Source organism: Nipponia nippon, unplaced genomic scaffold, assembly GCF_047370975.1.
Source record: "Nipponia nippon isolate SJK-2023a ecotype South Korea unplaced genomic scaffold, ASM4737097v1 scaffold_1, whole genome shotgun sequence".
NCBI classification, from domain to species: domain Eukaryota; kingdom Metazoa; phylum Chordata; class Aves; order Pelecaniformes; family Threskiornithidae; genus Nipponia; species Nipponia nippon.
The window spans coordinates 43731201-43752247 of NW_028262290.1; the positions used below are offsets into that span (position 1 = coordinate 43731201).

General features: G+C 38.9%; 1 long non-coding RNA gene across 1 annotated transcript in view; it reads right to left on the reverse strand.

Moving 5' to 3' along the window:
• Nucleotides 1–20604, reverse strand: part of LOC148057350 (uncharacterized) — a 40995-nt gene extending 20391 nt beyond the window's left edge. The window contains exon 1 of the long non-coding RNA XR_015702973.1: nt 20503–20604. This is a non-coding gene — a long non-coding RNA (uncharacterized LOC148057350). The remainder of the gene's footprint in view (nt 1–20502) is intronic.
• Nucleotides 20605–21047: the final 443 nt, after the last annotated feature.

Consider the following 21047-nt stretch of genomic DNA (forward strand, 5'->3'; position numbering starts at 1 on the left):
AAATGTGCTGTATTACAATTGTGCCTAGCTCAATTAAAAACAGCACACATAATCTCATACATGTATTTGTATATAGCATAGATTTACCATTTATAAATAGGTTGGTCCATAATCTCCTGTCTTTGCCTTGAGATCTCAATCTCTCTCTGCCAGGAGAGAAAGAACACTTTGCTCTCAGAAGGTTGATGAACTGCTTATATCTGGTTATAGATGGCCTTACTTAGCCAATAACGTTTGCTAAATTTATGGGTATGTGAGGAAGTTTCCCTCAGGAAAAAGCTAAGCTCAAAGTCCTGACTGATTTTTGTTCTCAGAAATCTTGAAGTAGACGTTGGGAAAAGGGACAGATCCGAAAAAAAAAAAAAACAAAACAGGGAGAGATGCAGGCTTAGAATCTACCCATGTCCTGCAATTGCAGTACCCTTCTAGTGTATCAGACCTAAGGTTTATGTAAGAGCAGACACACAGCTCAACTTGTAGTTAGATGACAAGAAGGGAGAAATCTTACACTGAGATTGATGAGAGCTTGCAGCTTTTTTTATTTCTGTGAACTTATTCATAAACCTTTCTAACTCTATTGTCTACTTCTGGGCTGTGAAAATGAATTGCTAATACTTACTTATCCTGAGTTCTTGGCAAACACTAAAGCGTGTGGATAACTCTACTCAGTACAACTTCTAAGGTACTTATGGGAGAAAAGGAGATGCTTTTGCCTAGAGGAGCTGAAATAGATCTTGTAATACAACTTCTCTGCGGTGGGAATATCTTCATGTGATGAGACTCAGCGTTGACTCCCTGATGATGGGAGACACTGCCTGAAATTCAAGGGTTTACAGCAAGTTTGTAGTAGGTTTGCTGCACTTTCATAACTGAAGAGATCTAGGACACCTACTGAAATCTAAAATTAGTCCTGGTAGATCCTGGCATTAATTGCTATGTTTCAGGAAAAGGTTTGCATGCTGAACAGGCAATGCATGCTCAGAAATTAGGGGAATAAGAATTTTATTCCCCTTAAATGAAGCTTGTTTAACCACATTAGTAGCCAGAATGGTCAAAGAAGTTAGCAGGATCCTAAAAAACCACAATGGGTATTTAGTAGGATGAAGTTTTGTCTGGAGGGGTGAGGTGTGAAGTTTGAAGAATAAAATCGTTATTCTAGCTTAGAGGTGGTCAAAATTTTAAATTAGGGCAGCAAATTAACACAGAACAAGAAAGAGGAAAAGAAGACTATGAAATGGTTAGCAAGGAAATGGAAGAATTAGCCATAGTTAAACACTCATCAGGGAGAGACAAGAAACTTAAGAACGGATGAAGTGAGGAAATAAGTGATTTCAGGGTGATACATCCTAGAAAGAAGAAACTGCACCGCCATGAATATAAATGACTCAATAATAATAAGCAACAAGACAGTGAATAAATGCTGAGAGTCTAAATAAACAGGCGGTGAGTTATATCTCATTAAAGAGCAGGTGTAAGAGTACTTGGAAACATTGTGAACGTGCTCATATTGACCATCTGAGACAGTGCACACTTCCCATGATACTGGTAAACCAAATTCATTAGCACTGAAAAGTCATTGAACATAGGGAAAGTAGCAAATGACCAAGATTTTTTTTGACCATGGATAGATACTTACAGCATTTCTTTTGTATGTGCTTGTTCACCAAAAGGACAAAGTGTGGCTGTGGCAGCTTTTTATTCTTTTGCATTTCTGTTACTTTTTCTTCATCATGACATGAGTGAGAGAAAGTTCTGTAAGAAAGGCAAGTAAAGACCACCAAAATAAAATTTTGTTCTGTGTCGTTGCTCATTCCCATGTTCCAGGAAAAAAGAGAAGTCTTTTTAATTTTATAAATACTGTAGGTGCTTTTTATAGAACTTTATGAATATTGGCATATTGAGCTATTAAAGGGATGGATGACTCCTACTGCTAAAGTTTCTTTAGATGTTTAATGTTTATGCATGCGGAAAGAACAAATAAAATGAACTATAAAGGTTTCCCAAATTTAAATACCAGTATGAATACTGAAATTAGAATGAGATAGATGTCAGGCCATGTTTAGAGCTACATATCTTAAGGATGTAGTAAACTTAATTAAAAGTTGAAAACTTTGTTTTGCCTTAGCAAAATATTTTGCCAAATGTAAGGAATTTGCCACATCTCAAGAACTTTTACAGGGCTGGCTTTTTTATTTTTATAGGAATTTGTTCTGTGCATATAAAAGTGGAGAATTTTAAGAGACCAGTTATAGAAAAAAAAATAGGTTTAGCAGACTAAAGGAGAGTCCTTTCTTAGATGATGCTAATGAATAAAATATGACAGAAATTCTTTCCCTGTTGGAGCACAGGAGCTTTCCTGGGATAACCAGAAGGTGAAGAGGACAGGTCACTAACTCTGTAGAAACATTTGTTGTGTGGAAGAATCAACCAACAGAGGAAGATTTCCTGAAGCTCTTCCTTGGACACAATACGGAAGAAAGCATGAGGGATGTGGGAAATTGAATTGCTGACCTTAAGGATTTCCATGCTACCTATGCTAACTATCAAGGAAGATGGAAGATTTCTAAATCCTTTGGCAAGTTTGTTCCTTTTGCACTATGTGTACACATATATGCAGAGACAGAAAATATGACACTTGGAAATACAGTAGCAAGGAGTAAAGGAGGAAATAGAATGAAAATGGCAATAAAGAAGATAAATATATGCAACAAAAAGATAGGATGCCAAGGCTAGTGGACATAGTAAGGAAATAACTGATGTGTGTATTTTAGTAATTTCATAATGTTAGCCCCTGTGTTAGAAGACTATCTTTTAAGGGTGTAACAGACTTAAATACTGCCTTTTTTCTTTCTTTGTCATCTTCAGAATAAGGGTTAGCAGACTCTCAGTCTCTTAGACTGACTTTGTGCAGTCTGTTTGATCTCTCCTGAACACTTTTTTATGTGTCCTAACAAATATAAGGACATCAGGAGACTGTAAATAACAAGCTTCCGTATGAAATGCCCAGAGAAGTCCTACCAGACCTAAAATATGTGAGGGGAAAAATCTGAATCAGTTGGCTTACTCCTTCATGATGGTAAGGCTTACAAGAGCACAAGCTAATGTTTACTATGTGCTTTTACAGGGATACACAGGAGCAAATCTTCCATTCACACTGGGACCCAGCCTTGGTGGAAAGCGAGTGATGCATATAGAGTCTAGTGTAGCCCAGATTTAATTTAGCATCTGCTTGATGTTGCAAATTAATCTTAAACTAATCAGTCTGCATCTTGAAAAAGCAGATGTGTCTGAAATAAAATTCATATAATACATTGATTGCAGACTAAATAACAGGAAATCATTTAGACAGGCAAACATAAATGGTTAGATGAAAGGTATCTATTTCCATGCAACCACTATGAAGACAATTAAAGATAGGTGTGACTGATATGAAACAGAAGAAAACTTTTGATTCAGTTTACCATTGACCCTAAAAAGACCGTTAGTCTTGTCTGAAAAAACTCTGTTGTGCTTTAATTTGAGGGAAAGGTGGGCAAGAGAATCAACATCCAGGTTTATATCAGCTAGTCCCAAGTTCATTATAAATGCCAATTCCTAAAAGATAATCAGATAGCATTCATTCAAAATTCATTTTTTCACTAGTATTAATGCTCTCCTCCCTTTTTTACCTCCACTACTATTAGTTCTTTATTTTGACTGCACTACTAATTGCATTTGATTCTCGTTAACAGATTTTTTTCTTTTAAAGACTGGTACTATTTCTGTTTTTTTCATTGCAATGCAAACTGCTTTATCTGTTTTCCTCCTACTGTTTTTCAATCTGTTTTTTTAATTTTCGAGCCCTTAAAAAATTTCCAGTAGAGCTGTGGACCTTCAGTAGTGAACTGAAGGCTATTAGCAGCAGGCTTGATATTTGTAATAGTCTTTCACAGATTCTTTGAAAGATTTTTGCTTGAAATCATGGGATCTGATCAATCACCTTGCCTAGTCTTAAACAATGGGACATGTTGAGCAAATGCGTATTTTGCTTAATCTCCTTAATTAGCAAGCTGTACTTTGACATGCTCATCTAGTATTGAAAGGGTATACAGACACAAGAATAGCCACTGGGTATAGTTTTAATGTGACTTGTTGGTTAGACACCTCCTCTTCTGAGGATGGAGATAAACATCTCCAGCTTCACTACCTCCTTTTCCAAGGATGGACATAACCACCTCCAGCCTCACTGTCTCCTTTTCAGAGGATGGCGATTACCTCCTGCAGCCTCACTGCCTGCTACAAGGGCTTCTGCACCAAGGCAATTTGTTCTTGCAAGCTTCCCAGTTGCATTCTGCCAAAATAACCTGAGTCGCTTGGCCAAGAGGGAGGACTTCTATGGTAAGTCCAGGAAGCGGTACCAGGAAGGAAATGATGGCACATAGCTGGAGCAATAACCTCCTTGGGAACACAGCAGATGCATGTCTGAATGTGAACCTGAACAGAACCATATTTAACTAAGGGGGTAGAAGAGCTTAATCTAATTAATGTATACCTGTCATTATTTTAGAAGCGAGTATCACACACAATGACAAATGTAGAATAGGTTTTCTTCTGTTGGAACTCCTCTGAGAAATGGAAGATACATTTGCTTGCCTGTGTTGGCTGAGCTGATATAGGTGATACCTGATATAGCAGTAATAGGAGCTATTTATTAGTTTTCAACCATTGTTTCCATACTGCCTTTCTCAGTTCGGGCCACTTGCTTAGCACCACATCCATTTCATTAGGTCTTCATTATTAAGCTATGCATTTGGAGGTAATTGGGAAGTTGGAATCTGGTACCTTTACTCATATGTTTATGGTAGAAATGCTATGCACAGCCACAAAATAATGTAAATGGATTTTTTAAAATCTTATGATTTACAATACATTTTTTCCCCCAGGAGAAGTTGGGTCTTGATGTAGAAGTTAAAAACATGTCTTTCTATTGCAAAACATAGTCTTCAAACCAGAGGCCTGAATCTAGATCTTTCCTATTCTGGGATCACAGAAGCACAGAATGGCTGAGGTTGGAAGGCACCTCTGGAGGCTGTCCAGTCCAGCCCCTGGCTCAAAACCGCGTCAGCCAGAGCAGGATGCTCAGTACTGTGGGTGCGTACCTAAACCCATAGGTTACAATGAATTTTGAATGTCTTTCTCCAAAGTCCCACAGCTGGAGAAAGAGTAGTGATGTGTTGTTTTTCTAACAACACATCATATAACCACTGTGTTTAGGTATGTGCTGGGAATCTGGGAGCTGTAACAATAAATCAGGCAGAGGAGGTAAAAAGACATATTCTGGATTAGTGCTCCAAGAAACATGTTATAGTTTGAGGTAGGCTCTTTCTCCTGCTGTATTTTGTAAGAAAGCAGCTGCTATAAATGCTTTCTGTTTGAACTGTCAGGATCGGACTCCAATTTAGGCACTGTATTTACACATAGTCTGAGGAAGTCTACCAGACTGATCCCTTCTGGGAGAGAAAAGCTCACTCAGTGGCTCTCCAACTTGTTTACATATGCTAGTTATTTGTTCAGCAATGTTAAAGCTGGGTAATTCTGCACATATGCCAGAGAGGTGTCTGGTGAACTTTAGAGTCAGAAAACCCTCCAAGCTTATTTCTATGGAATCAGAGATTCCCGAGGGTGAGATAACAGCTGGATTGAGGTTTCTGAGGTTATTTTGGATTTAGGGAGAAAGTCACTCGCTCTCCCTTTAAGTGCATTTTTTATTTGAGCTGGCTGCTTGAATAAAGTTAGATAGATGAGAACATAATCAACTGTAAAGTTGTTCTTTTCTGCCCTTTAAAAGGAAATTGAAAATAGCAAATCAATTTAGTTCGTAAGTAATTACAATGACTTCTTAACTGCCTCAGTGCAGGTTGCCACTCCAGCTGATTTGCTGATGGGGTATTGAGAGATAATATTCTGACATTTTCTAAGGGCCCTGAGAGACACCTGACATAACCAGTGGCAGCGGCTGAGCATCCAGCTGACCTCCCTGTGTAAACTTCAGGTTGCCCAAGTGGCTTGTGAACCCGCGTCTCACCACACTATTTAACGGCCTGCTCAATTACATTCGCTGCTGGTGAAGGTGGGTGAAATGAAACTGCTGAACCATCAACTAGGGAAGCAAGGTAGAAGCATATATTCCCATTTCTTGTCTCACTACAAGGATGGTCTGTTAGTAATAGGACAGAGAAGACTGTCATCATTTATGTGAGTTGCTGAAGGATATCTTGAATCACATATATTTGTGCAGAATAAGAACAAGAATCAACTGGTGCATAATACATAAAAGATGGCAAAAATTCCACCTGTTTCTCTTACAGGTAAAGGGATATTAGTACCGAAGACAAATTGTCAGGAAGGAACGGAGTCTTCCTGTTAGCGTCTCAGGTCTGAAACACTACAGGAAAAAGATTCATAAGTGTGAGTCCTTCCCTGCTTTTTTCCAGACAGGGCTGTCAGAAGAGACTCAGTTAGGGAAGAGCATTTGATGGCCTGCAGACTCCTGTGGACAAACAGTGAATGGTGATGGTCACACTGAGGGGGAAAGAACTGAAGGGTCAGGATGAGATTTGGTCAAAGATATGTCAGAGGATGGTTTTTCCTTCCTTCAACTCCCCAGATAAAGCATGCTTATTTTGTCTGTTCTCTGCGTACTCCACTTTCATCTCTTGCACCCCAGGAACTTCTAAACTCCCCGGAACTGGTTTCAGATTGAGCACTGCACAGTGCTGGGCTCTCCCACTTCACATCTTATAATAAGTTCTCTAGGACTGCCTCTAATGCTTCTCTCGGGTCCTTCACCTGGAGGACAGTCCAAACATAGTATTTTGCAGAGCATCTATGGAGAGAAATGACAGTGGTGAAGGATGACTCCTGCCAAAAGAGAGCTAGATGGGTGAAACATAAGCTTTTTTACTAATTGTATATCCACTGTGTTGTCTTGCCACTTCTGAAACAGGGAAAGCAGGACTTTTGTCATTTGGACTGAGAGTTGACTTCATTCAGGCTAAGTATATTCTGCTTTGCCTGAAGAATAATATTGCAAATGTATTCTAAGGGCAAATCCTGCCCTGCTGAAAGCAAGTGGTGAAACTTCATCAAACATCAGAAAAGTTATGACATTGCTTACTCTTAGATATTGTGTGTATTTCAAGTGAAATAAGGAAACATTTGTTTTTTAACTTCAGGGTTAACTTTTAATATTATCAGTACCATACTGATGTGGCTTGTGTGATATTTGGAAGTAGAAGATGAGAGGCTTAATGCAGATGATGTATTCTCTTCAGCCTTTTCCTCACCCTTTGTCACTATGTTTCCCCCTGCATCCAATAAAGGATGGAGATTCTCCTTAGCTCTCCTTTTGTTGCTCATGTATTTATAGAAACATTTTTTATTGTCTTTTACAGCAGTAGCCAGATTAAGTTTTATTGGGCTTTGGCCCTTCTAATTTTCTCCTTGCATAACCTCATGACATCTTTGTAGTCCTCCTGTTGCCTGTCCCTTCTTCCAAAGGTCATAAACTCTCCTTTTTTCCCTGAGTTCCAGCCAAAGCTCTCTGTTCAGCCAGGCTGGTCTTCTTTCCCGTCGGCTCGTCTTTCGGCTCATGGGGATGGCCTTCTCCTGCGCCTTTAAGGTTTCCTTCTTGAAGAATGTCCAGCCTTCCTGGACTCCTTGGCCCTTCAGGACTGCCTCCCAAGGGACTCTGTCAATCAGGCTCCTGAACAGGCCAACGTCTGCCCTCCGAAAGTCCAAGGTGGCAGTTCTGCTGACCGCCCTCCTTACTTCTCCAAGAATCGAAAACTGTCATTTCATGGTTGTTGTGCCCAAGACAGCCTCCAACTGTCACATCACCCACAAGTCCTTCTCTGTTCGCAAACAACAGGTCCAGTGGGGCACCTCCCTAGTTGGCTCACTCACCAGCTGTGTCAGGAAATTATCTTCCACAAATCCCAGGAACACCCTAGACTGTTTCCTCTCTGCTGTATTCTATTTCCAGCAGACATCTGGTAACTTGAAGTCCCCCACGAGAACAATGGCTAGTGATCATGAGACTTCTCCCAGCTGTTTATAGAATAGTTCATCTGCCTTGTCATCCTGGTTGGGTCGTCTATAACAGTCCCACCATATCTGTCTTGTTGGCTTTCCCCCTGATTCTTACGCATAAACACTCATCACCATCATCAAGCTCTAGACAGTCAAAACACTTCCTAACATACAGGGCTACCCCACCGCCTCTCCTTCCTTGCTTATCTATTCTGAAGAATTTATAGCCATCCACTGCAGCACTCCAGTTGTGTGAGTCATCCCACCATGTTTCCGTGATGGCAGCTATATCGTAGTTTTCCTGCTGCACAATGGCTTCTAGCTCCTCCTGTTTGTTGCCCATGCTGCGTGCATTAAATGAGATAGGAGGAGGAAGGAGGGAAACGAAAAGCATTAATTCTGGATAGATTTTATTTTACCCAAAATGAAGGGGTTTGTTTTGTTTTAAATATATTTGATTGAACCTACTCTCTTTTTAACCTGATAATTTGAAATTAAATTTTGAAAAGACTTTCTAATTTGGAAAGCAATTTCCAAAAACACTTCCAAGTAGCCTTTTCAGAAAAACAGAATTCTGGTGTAATGAAGAAGTGATGTGGTTTTCTTCCACAGTTGAATTAAAATGAAAATTAATTTTCAAAATGAAAAAAATTAAAGTAAGAATAAACATTATTCAAAAATAGCCAAAAGCCTGTTACTTAGATACAGGTTCAAATCCCAAGCTCTCAGACACTTGCATTCTGAGCCTGAGGAAACTTCTGCTTTCACTGCTGTTATTATTTTAATGATAGACTTCCACAATAAGTCTTTTTAGAAATTTGAATTTCTTAAGTCCTTATATATCCATTTGTCAAATAAGTGCCACTAAAATATGCTTTTTTGAAATCATAATTATGCCGGACATTTATGGAAATTCCATTCTCTGTTTTATTGAGCTTTTCCTTCCAGATATACATACCATATTTCAGAGCACAGCAGGACTGCATAAAATAAAAGGGCTGGGTACTGGTTAATATTGAAGGCTATGATTAGTGAAAATGAAATTAATTGGATTATGCATTATGTGCTGTTGGTTCTTACGGAAATAGCAGAACAAAACAGCAGGCTTTCTTGAGAAGGGAAAAATCATGTAAACAAAGCATCAAAAACCTCACCAGGAAGCATTAAACTTCTTAAAACTCAAAAGAAAGAAACCATAATTGCTTGCCTACTGGGGAGGTTACAAGCACAGCATCTTAAATATTGTCTGCACTTTTGCAAGAAAACACACTTTTTTTTCTATAGAGGTGAGATCTACTGATGCAGCTGCCAATGCCCATTTAATGGCAGAGAATTCCTGTAGCCAGGTATTACACACAGGGAGAATTTGTGCTATTTATTTGATTTACCTCAGTGTAAAATGGGCATTTGTCCTTGCATAAGGCTGCTGACGCTTGCTGGGAGTTGTGAGGCAAGTGGCAAGCTGCATTCCTATGGCCGGCGGCACCACCACAGCTGTAAATGCTATGCTATCCTGCTGAATGTTAACTAGCATTTAATTGCCTAAACCTGCTGCGATGAGGCGCTCTCTTTTGCACATAAAGACTTGCACACAAAGAGAAAGACAACAGATTACTGGGGGTCTTTCACTCTCCACCCCTCTCCCACCATGCCCACTCAGCCCCACATCAGCCCCATTCGCAGCCGTAAGCTTTGAGCTTTCCTGCTCCAAGACCTCCTGTCCCAGCAGCGAGACTGCTTGATTTGCAATGTGATCACCAGCAGCTTTTGGCACAAGGAGCGTGGGACAGGGACGTGGTGTTGTATTAAGCTGAGGGCTCACTGCCTTGACCCCATGTGTGTGTGCCTGCTGCTGGATACAAGCATGCTTTAGCTGTGGTTTAGGGGCTCCTGCCCCTTCTCAGTTACTGGATCAGCCTGTTGCTTGTTACATGGCTCTATCAGCCCTTGGGAACAAAGGACATAGGACAGATTGGGGGATTCTTAACTATGGGGTTTGTTAAAATTTTCTACCCTAGCAGTTCTCTTTTCAGGACTTCAGAGAAATTTCTAAAGCTTAAAGACTTCAAGTGTGTTTTCATTACATATATGGTTACTGGAAGTTTTCTGGTTGGCTTATCTAGCTCCATTAGACATTCTCTGCAGTGACCACAGCACAGAACTAGCGTGGATACTCAGTCACTGTTACTGGGCACCTGAGAGCTGCCTCCACTGAACCTGCGATATTCCTTTTGGTGATTGTGTCTTTTCCACAGTTAAATCTTCACACCTTTTACTGTGTGGAGTATAAACCCACTCTTAGTGCTCATCTTATTAATCTCACATAAATGAATTTGCTTCGTTTTTTTAGCCTATTGCTGGTAAATTCAGGTAGTCTTCAGAGTAACTTATTACCACCACAGAAATGTTCTTCAAACTCTGCCTAACGGGATAGGACTACAGATCATATTTAAACACAGTGCTTAGATTGTTTGTCATTTACTTCATCCTGCTTGAGAAATTCCTGAAAGTTTTTAAAAACAGTTTTTTTCTTCAAATGATAGAAAAATCTAGCAAGACTAGATTGCAAAAATCTAGCAGAAGGAATTGTTCCTCTCCATCCAATTGAACTTTTAAAATTTTCCTTTTTTTGTGTGTAATTTTGTAGTGATTACATGTATATCAAATTGATCCATGAATTTTTAGTGTGCTAATTGCTTTGGTATCTAGAATGTGCATAGACTAATGAGACATTAGCCAAGCTTGCTGTTATTCAGCAAAACTATCCTTAGCCTATCCCAGCTGAGTTTTCCAGTTTAAAGGCATATAGATTTAGTGAGTTACATTTGTGCAGTGCCAAATGTAGCTGATAAAAGGCTTTTTAATGCATCACAAGGTCTTGCAGCCTGTTCTACTCTGGAGCCTGCAAGCTACATAGGCCATAAATACCTTCTGAGTATTTACAAGTTTACTTCTATTTGGAAAAGTCACCAGAAGGGAACATATCCCCTCTGATGATTTGTCCAAATAGAAGTAAGCCTGAAGCTTCTATTAACATTTATCAATTTTTGTGAAACCTTTAATATAATATTGATACGTAATATTCACTAAAATGTGAAAGTTCAAATACTTAGGCTGTATACAATGAGATATTTAATTCAAATGAACATTAAGAAAATGAAAATACTACATTACTGTAGTAACCTGTCAGTGTTGTTTCCTCGCTTATCTGTTTTCCTCTTTCTTTACAGATGAGAATCAATGTAAACCAGATAGAAAAATGTAAGTATTTCTATTTTTTTATCATTTTCGCCCAGGTATTTAATTGCGTCATTCACTTCATTAGCTCTTCAGCTGCAAATTGCACTGCAGATCAGTATGAAAATGCATACTAATTTGCTTTCTCTTCTCTGCTCAAATCTTGCAAAATATGCTGAAGGCTGTCCAAATGGGAAGATACCTTTACGCCCTTGAAGACTGTGCAGAACTGCTGACTGTGCCCTAGCTGATATGAATTTCATTTGGAGGAAGGCTGGCAACAGTCTTCCTTTCCAGAGAAAAGTCAGTCAGTCTAGAAGGAATCAGCCTGGATCTTAAAGACTGCCCAACTCTGGAAGGAAACTTAAACAAAGGATTACAGCATTTGATTTTGACTTATTCAAATATGTATATAGTGCTGGGAAGTGGTATTTAGGATGTGGCTTCTCTGTATGCTTTTATAATACAAAATAATTTACCAAATTATATGGTGCTTCCTGAAATGGCTGAAAACCAACCTGTTTACCTCACTGGAATTTCTGAAACTTTAGAGCTTTCTTGCAAACTGGATTGAAAAGTGTCTGTTTCATAATTAACAAAGGAATAGAAGTCTTGGATGTTTGAACTGGGGAACAGTACATATCTAGTGATACATTTTAAATGATTCCAGGACATTAGAATGTAAAAGGTGGAAATGTTTATAAATTTAATTTAAATGTTTATAACAAAATGCTCTTTTTTAATTGTTTCAAAATGTTTACATTAAAGATTCCACTTAATTCTCTTCTTGGTTTATTTCATATCTTTTTTTTTTTTTTTTGAGATGTGAGGGATGCAAAACTCATTAAAACCCCCTTTTCAACAATGTGGAAAAAAAAAATCTGTGTCTCTAGTATTTGTGCCAAGAATAAATTTATTAGTGACAGTTCACTGACAATAAATATTTACTCATGAGAATGTTCTAATTACAAACAATGTGTGGTATATTATGTGATATGTTAATTTGCAAAGCCATTTGTCTGGCTAAAACTAGTCTCAGTTTTCAGCACAGTTTTAGGCTGTACATCAGATGTCTTCCCAGGCAAAATACGATAATATTAACTTCGATAACATGGAATGAATGCTGGCCTGTTTCAAGAGCCCCTAGCTTATCCCAAGTGCTGGACTGTGAGGTGATACAACTCTTTAGTACATTAATTGCAGCTGTATGAAAAAGGGGGCTTTTCTTAAGACTAATGGCATGGGTTTTATATGCCATGGGATAAATAATTTTTCATCTTTAGAATGAAAAAAGAAGTCTAATACCTCTTCTTAATTGTTCTTTGAACTAGGAAATTAGTATTTCAATCTAATGCCACTGCATATTTTTATGAAAAACCCCTGCACTGCTGTATGTTTGTACTAATACATACTTAGTGGATGTGTAGCACAGATACTAATACAAACTGATACACTGTGTTATAATTGCAAAGTATGACTCCTGGGATTTACATATTGGATTTGGTGTATTAGTGCTTTTAAGATCCAAATAAAATTCTTTCCCCTTTACCACAAGATCACGTATCATATATTTTTTATCAACAGAGTATATCTGGAAATGAAGTTTAGTTATATTCATGGATAGCTTGTTCCAAAACCTTTGATTTTATGGCGTATTTTGCATTAGATACACTAAAGTAAGTAAATAATATTGCAGTCTTAACCCACTGGTTAAGTCAGCGTCATTATCTATAGGAGGTGGAATTGATCTTCAAAAGCAATCTCCTGAAATGTACATTTCAGATTTCAGCTGATTTGAATAGACAAATGAGACACATAATATAGCACATAAAAAGTTATAAAGGTGAGAATGTATGTGGTGGAAACTGAGCTATGAAGCGAAGTTGGAAGGCAGGTTTTAGTCCAGTGAAATACAGTAAGATAACTGGGAGATGAGGGCAAAATTTTGAACGACCTTAAAGCAGCACCTTGGATCAGCTTGAAAAGCAAGGACTTTGCTGAGACATTTCAAAAGAAGCAAAATGACACATTTTAATGGAATGTGAAGGTAACCAAGAGTTGGTTAAGTGGAACAGCCGGAAATGAGTTAGAGCAGAAAAAGACAAGGACTCTAAAGAGTGTCAGTGGTGTAGATGGAAAACAGTTATCTGTGAAAAAAAACCCTGACTTGCCGCTACGGAGTGAGCTTGGAGTAAGAGATGCTACCCAGCATGCCCTGCATAACTTGATGAAAGGTAGGACAGCCATACCTGGAACATGGGGTTGGTCTTCACATGGGGACTGATATTTCAAAGACAGGAAAAAAAAAATTAAAAAAGGAGCAAAACAAAACTTACAGAAGCAAAACGAAAAATCTTTCTTTTCTGAAATTGATGATCACTAAAAGAGGTGTTACAAAAAATACTTTTAAAGTTTTTGAAGATAATTAGGTCTCTGGTGTTTGTGGGACTGCTTTGTGTATTCAACTGTTTTGAGGCTGATCAGTGACTAACACAGAAAAGTGGAGGTGGATGCTGTGCCACCTGGTTTTCAGCAATACCACAGCTAACAAAGGGGGAAAAAAACCAACAACGAATCTTATCTCTGGGGCTTTTTGAGGGAAAAATTTGTTCAAATTAAGTAATATGATTTCTGCAATATTTGTTTCCTTCTGTTTTCCTTAGATTGAATTCCTTAGGATCAAGTGATTTTTTACATTTGGGTCACTGTTAATAGCAACTTAGATGATTTGAGATATGCAGGTTTAGATCAGGCTTAAAAAGGTACACATATGCATTTACTATTACTTCCAGTACTGTGCATCATAAGGTAATCAACCTTTAAAGACGTGTTAGGCAGTGGTATGCACAGCTTAAAAGGATTGGTTTAAACAACCATCCAAATCGTCAGACTTACCTGAAGATGTCAGAACTTGTGACTTTTCCTTTGGCTTTAGTAGATGTTAAAGAAGGGTTAGTTAAGAGACATTTATTGCATCCTCATATAATGACTTATTTCTAAATGATAAGGAATGCTGTAATGTCTCAGGTCTGTAAACATGTATTTAAGTGGTGGCATTGACTTTGTCATTGGCGGGCAACACACACAGTGTTGTGCCTGAACACTTTCTTTGTATTAACAGCCATCTTGCCTAAAGTTGGCATCTGAGTGCAGCAGATGAATAATAAATATCCCTCGCAGGCTTTGTAAGATTCAGAATTAAAACTGGCCTGTGTTAAGGGGACTGTTGGAGCATTTTAATTTTCATAGGAACAGCAGGATATTGCAACACTAGTTCAGTAAGATTAATTCAGAACCAGTGAGGCCATTCTTTACAGCAGACAGTAAGACACTGACTGTCGCGCACAGAAGCATGTACTCCTCAGATGTTTTTGATATCTTTCTCTTCAGTCCCTCCTATCGTAACTCTAGATACTTTTTCAGCATCTCCTATCCTATTTGGAATATTGTTAAGCTTTCTGCTTCACTGCTATTTGTGACAGTGAAGTCCAGCATGTAGGACATTTCCTTACTCTGTGACAATTACTGTTTTTGCTGTGAAATGTAAATTTGCTGCTTTCTGTTTCATGCACTGGCTAGGGCCTCTCACCTTGGCTTTTTAGACTCATCTAGCTTTCCTTGGGTGTGTTCAAAAACTCTGTGTATATGGTACTACAACTGCCCCAAACACAGACTAAGATTTCATTGTTTCAGTTGCTTACCTATACTGCCTTTGACAATTAACTTGATGTGCATCCTTAATTTGCTTCCTCTAGAGTGGTTTAGTTTATACAGTCTCTGCAAGAAAGAGGCAAAATTCAGTCCTGAAACACTGCATGTAAAATCATAGAATCATTTAGGTTGGAAAGGACCTTTAAGATCATCGAGTCCAGCCATAAACCTAACACTGCCAAGTCCACCACTAAACCATGTCCGTAGGTGCCACATCTACATGTATTTTAAATACCTCCAGGGATGGGGACTCAACCGCTTCCCTGGGCAGCCTGTTCCAGTGCCTGACTACCCTTTCAGTGAAGAAATTTTTCCTAATATTCAATCTAAACCTCCCCTGGCACAACTTGAGGCCATTTCCTCTCGTCCTATCACTTGTTACTTGGGAATAGAGACCAACCCCCACCTCGCTGTAACCTCCTTTCAGGTAGTTGTAGAGAGCAATAAGGTCTCCCCTCAGTCTCCTCTTCTCCAAACTAAACAATCCCAATTCCCTCAGCTGCTCCTCACAAGACTTGTTCTCTAGACCATTCACCAGCTTCATTGCCCTTCTTTGGACACGCTCCAGCACCTCCATGTCCTTCTTGTAGTGAGGGGCCCAAAACTGAATACAGTACTCAAGGTGTGGCCTCACCAGTGCTGAGTACAGGGACGATCACCTCCCTAGTCCTGCTGGCCACACTATTTCTGATACAAGCCAGGAGGCTATTGGCCTTCTTGGCCATCTAGGCACACTGCTGGCTCATATTCAGCTGCCTGTTGACCGACACCCCCAAGTCCTTTTCCACCGGGGAGCTCCAGCCACTCTTCCCCAAGCCTGTAGCATTGCATGGGGTTGTGGTGACCCAAGTGCAGGACTTGGCACTGAGCCTTGTTGAACCTCATAGAGTTGGCCTCAGCCCATCGATCCAGCCTGTCCAGATCCCTCTGTAGAGCCTTCCTACCCTCCAGCAGATCAACACTCCCACCCAACTTGGTGTCATCTGCAAACTTACTGAGGGGGCACTTGATCCCCTCATCCAGATCATTGGTAAGGATATTAAACAGAACCGGCCCCAGTACTGAGCCCTGGGGAACACCACTTGTGACCGGCCGCCAACTGGATTGAACCCCATTCACCGCCACTCTTTGGGCCCAGACATCCAGCCAGTTTTCTACCAAGAGAAGACTACACCCATCCAAGCTGTGAGCAGCCAGTTCCTCCAGGAAAATGCTGTGGGAAACCATGTCAAAGGCTTTACCGAGGTCCAGGTAGACAACATCCACAGCCTTTCCCTCATCCCCTAAGCAGGTCACCTTGTCATAGGAGATCAGGTTAGTCAAGCAGGACCTGCCTTTCATAAACCCGCGCTGACTGTGCCTGATCCCCTGGTTCTCCTGTACGTGCCGCATGATGGCACTCAAGATGATCTGCTCCATAACCTTCCCCGGCACCGAGGTCAGACTGACAGGCCTGTAGTTCCCTGGATCCTCCTTCCGGCCCTTCTTGTAGATGGGCATCTTATTTGCTAACCTCCAGTCAACTTGGACCTCCCTGGTTAGCCAGGGCTGCTGATAAACGATGGAAAGTGGCTTGGTGAGCACCTCCACCAGCTCCCTTAGTACCCTTGGGTGGATCCCATCCTGTCTCATAGACTTGTGTGTGTCTAAGTGTAGAAGATCACTAATCATTTCCCCTTGGATTATGGGCCTTCATCCTGTCTTCCAGGTCATGGGGCTGCGTATCCAGAGAAAAACTGGTCTGACTGTGTGCTTAAGTGCATTGGATCTATGCTTAACTCAAATAATAAGCTTGCATAAAAGGCTTGGGCATTGGCTTTGAAAATGCTAATGGACAAGGATCATTAAACAAGGCAATAGTCACACAAAGGTAATTGTCACAATACTTTTCTGTTGCATTTCCATGGCTACATAAAGGTAATTCTATAACAATTTCAGTTACACTGAAATGTAATTTCATTTTGAAATTTTCATTTCATTTCAATTCATGAAAATTCAAATGCAGTTCCATTCATTTTCCTTTTTTCTCTCTTGTGTAGATCTGAAAAGCTGACTTGCCATTCCCCATTTCTTGATGTTAACTCTCTGCTCATGCTCACGGTGCTATCACTACACTTGTTCACAGATTTAATAGTACTTTACCAGATGGATTAAAGCAGATGGGCTTGCTTTACCTCTTCTTTTTTTTTTTCCCATCTTAGTTTCTAAATAAGGGTAAATTTCTTGCACCTAGTAAATTGCCCAAACTTTTGTATGGGAAAAAATAAAGACCTTTCATAAAGTAATTTTTTAGCTATAATTAGTAATTTGTGCCTGAAAATTTATGAACATTCAGAAGAATGTTCATAGGAATTAAATTGTGAAATCCATAATTCAAGACAAGATGTATTTTCCTCGACTGAACTCTAGAAAACAATTCAAATGCAAAAACATAGTTTTCTTCAGAAACTTTTTATTTAGATTTCTAGCTTATAGTATTGCCAACACATTTCAGAAATTCAAATGAATATTTATTGCTCTTAACAATACTGTTAAAAAGGTTTATTGTACAGAACTGTGTGAAACCTAACACTTCTGTTGCCGGTAAATTCAGGTTTGTGACTATGAAAAACTTCCTAGGTGCTCATTCTACTCTGTAGAGAGAAAAAAAAATAAAATCAATAACTTCTTTGTCAAAGGCATTATTTCATGCATAGTGAAAAGCTAACCACGTAGGTACAGTTTCAAATACCTCAGCTGACTGTTTCATAGGAAGCACCATCTTCTAAACAGAAACAGATTTGACTGATCATTGTCTCCAGCCAGTCCAGCCAACTGATGTGTTTTGTACAGGGAAGATGCGGGCAGAGCTGCAGGGAGGCTGCTCATTGACACAGGCTGCCTCTGCCACCAGCTCTCTGTGTGAAAACACAGTTCAGCTTCTTGTGGAACAAGATAGCTGAGCCTGGAAAAGCCACTACCTCAAGTAAGGTCTGCTAAAGAAAACAGCTATGTGAGCAAAAGAATGTTTTAGTAAAGAGGTTGAAGGTAAACGCAAATTGTTTTTTGTATCAGCATGTCTGCAACAAGCAGCAAAGTGTTGCAAAAGAAAATGTAGAAATGATTTATAGCTAGAGAAACATTCCCCCTGCAATACCCCATAGCAAGTGATAAAAGACAAAGCCTTTTGGGAAAAGTCCTGGCTAGAAAAGCTTGAAATGAAACAGACGCTTCTCAGTCCTTTCTGAACAAGGTGTTCACTTTTTAATAATTAAAAAAAAAACAAACCTTCATTAATTTTTTGTGTTCTTTTTCCTTTTGGAGAAACTCACAAGGCCTCAAAGCTGTCTTAATGATGGGATTTGGTAGGGTGACACTATGAATGAGACTAAGTTATAAATGAACGTTCTTAAAAAATGTGTATCTACCCATCAAAAATGGAATAATGACCTTTGCTCATCCTTCCAGTTGCCAATGGTGTAATTAAAGTCCGATTTAAAAAAGCATGGAGTTTTTTGGCAGAGGCAACATGCACAGTCTGTGACTCCTCTTGGAGCATCGAATGATGCATCAACACTATCATGAATTCAGCTTTCACTGAGCCTTGTAAAACATGCCCACGTAAAAGCTGTCCAAAGCTCATAGCAGATCTCTTAAAAAGATGTGGTACCATCAACATGTGTAGTAATAAGACTTTATAAGTAATAGTAATTAAGAGAGAAAAATGTTATGTTCTTCCAATTTTAGGTGGAAAGCAGCATGAACTGTAGGAAGGTTTCTCCCATAAAAGCACATGCTATAACCTAAAATTGTGCATAGGCATAAGGAAAGAGGGAATAAATACAGGAATTTCATTTTAAGGCAGAAAAGAAATTGAAACCTCAGAGCAGTTTAAGTCTTTAACACCAAGAACCTTTATAGGACATGACAGCACTGGGTTAAGCTGCAGAAGATGAGAGCCTGCTTTACAAATGAATGCGATGATAGAAGTGCTATGAAAAATCCTTCTGGTTAAGTGGAATTTTAATAGTGTTGGGATATTTTTTGCAATTTTATTGCACGATTGCAAGCCTGTGTTTTCAAAAATAGTCAGTTTTATCTTTCAAAAAGGTCTCTAAGGATAAAATTGATCCCAATTTCTCTAACATATCAAGCCATTCTATTCTTACCAATATTAAAATCCCTAAAAACATGCTATAGGGAAAGCTCTTGCAGTCAGGGGCATTACAGGAAGAGTTCTCAAGGGTAACCAAACGTACAGTTGTGCCTTCAGCTGTTTTCTCAAGTACATTTAAGAGCTACTACAACAGCCCTGCATAAAGCTCCTGCTTGAAATGTAGTTATGATGCTGGTAACTGGATTGAACCTGTGCTATAGTTGGACTCTAGTGTTTCTAATATATTAAAAAACACCTTATCCTTAGCCTTCCTGGGCATAATTTTCATGTATTTCTCTTTGTAACTATCAACTTTATTTGCATTTCACTGTTGTCAATTTGAATTTCTTGCCTATATTTCCCATGTATTGGAGGGATGGGGAGTTTTGTTTTCTCACAGTTTTCACTTCAGCTCAACAAGTACAGAGTTTAAATTAAAAGGGCTCTCTTTCTTTTGCACATGTTAAAATACTTTTTAAAAATTCCCCTTTATCATTCACATTTATATATTTGTATTTTCCTCCTCTTCAGTCTTGTGTATATATACTTCCATGGTAAAGTTTTTTCCCCTTTTTTAAATTTTATTTACCTCGAGTTGCATCTTATCTTTCTAAATTTAAAATTAACCATCTTCTTTACTTTTTACTGACCATATTAGAAGCCAGTTTTCAGCCTCCAGATTCAGCAGCAATATGTCAACATTTGGACACTGGAGTAATTATTTAACAACCAGTGGTTATTAATTTTGTCATGAACATATGCAGGGAAATGAAATATAAATAATTTGTTAGAAATGCAAAATATATTTAAGAGGGAAAACTAAAGGTTCAACCCACCTGTCTACAAATGTTAATAAAATTGCTAATCTGCTGCTTGCTCAGAAAACAAAAATCGGAGCTGATTGCAGTCATTTTCATCCCCACAATTTTCAGGGACAGAAAAAAATTACAGGGAAACAAAGCCTACAACAATCCAAATTTGGTTTAGTACATATAATTTATCTCTCTACCCACACTCAATTAAACAGTATGGTATGAAGCTTGTCTAATTTCCTTGTTCCAACACACAGACACCCACCATCGAAGTTAATGGTTTTTATTCTATTTCACAGGCCTATTCCAGCTAAACTAAATTAGTAGGAACATTTTAATCAAAGCTTGCAGTGGAAAGTCCCTTGCCAGTCTCAGGGGGATTACAGCTTGGTGCATGCAGAGGGTGTGTTTGGTTAAACACATCTATGCACTGATGTATGGTTGACTCATCTCATCAACACAGACAGACTGGCTAAACTGTATTATTCGATCATAGCTCTAACAAGCTTAAATTAATGTCAACATTACATTTCTTACCTTTGTGCAGTCTGCAGAATGAAATTGCAACCTGAGTATTTGGAAAACTGTGCAGATTATTGACCTTTGGAGAATTATGGAGAGAGCACAGGTAAGGCTAAGCTTGAAATCATGGCAGCTTCTTGCCTCGCTGTAGTTCCTGCAGCAGAGAAGTGTAGTTTAGTTCTCATTGAGTTGGACTTGTACATTATAAAACATTTGATGTTTACTTTATGGTAATGTTTAGGAATAGGTTACCTCAATAAAACTTCTCATTTTAATGAGTTCTCATTCACTGGTTCAGTAGGAGTGTTCTTGTGAGACCTATTATATTTTCCAGTATCACTTCTCCTCAAAGATGAAGTAGAAAAGATACAACAGCATTGCTCACTGAAAATAAATATTGACTTAAGCGAGCTTAGGTTGAGGTCCCAAGTCATTAACCAAATAGCACCATATATCTAACAGTATATGAGTCTGTTTTGGTTCTCTGGAAATGTTAGAAATACTATTTGCTATGTATTCCTAGTTTTCTTCAAAAGTAGTATATCCAATTGGAAATGTGA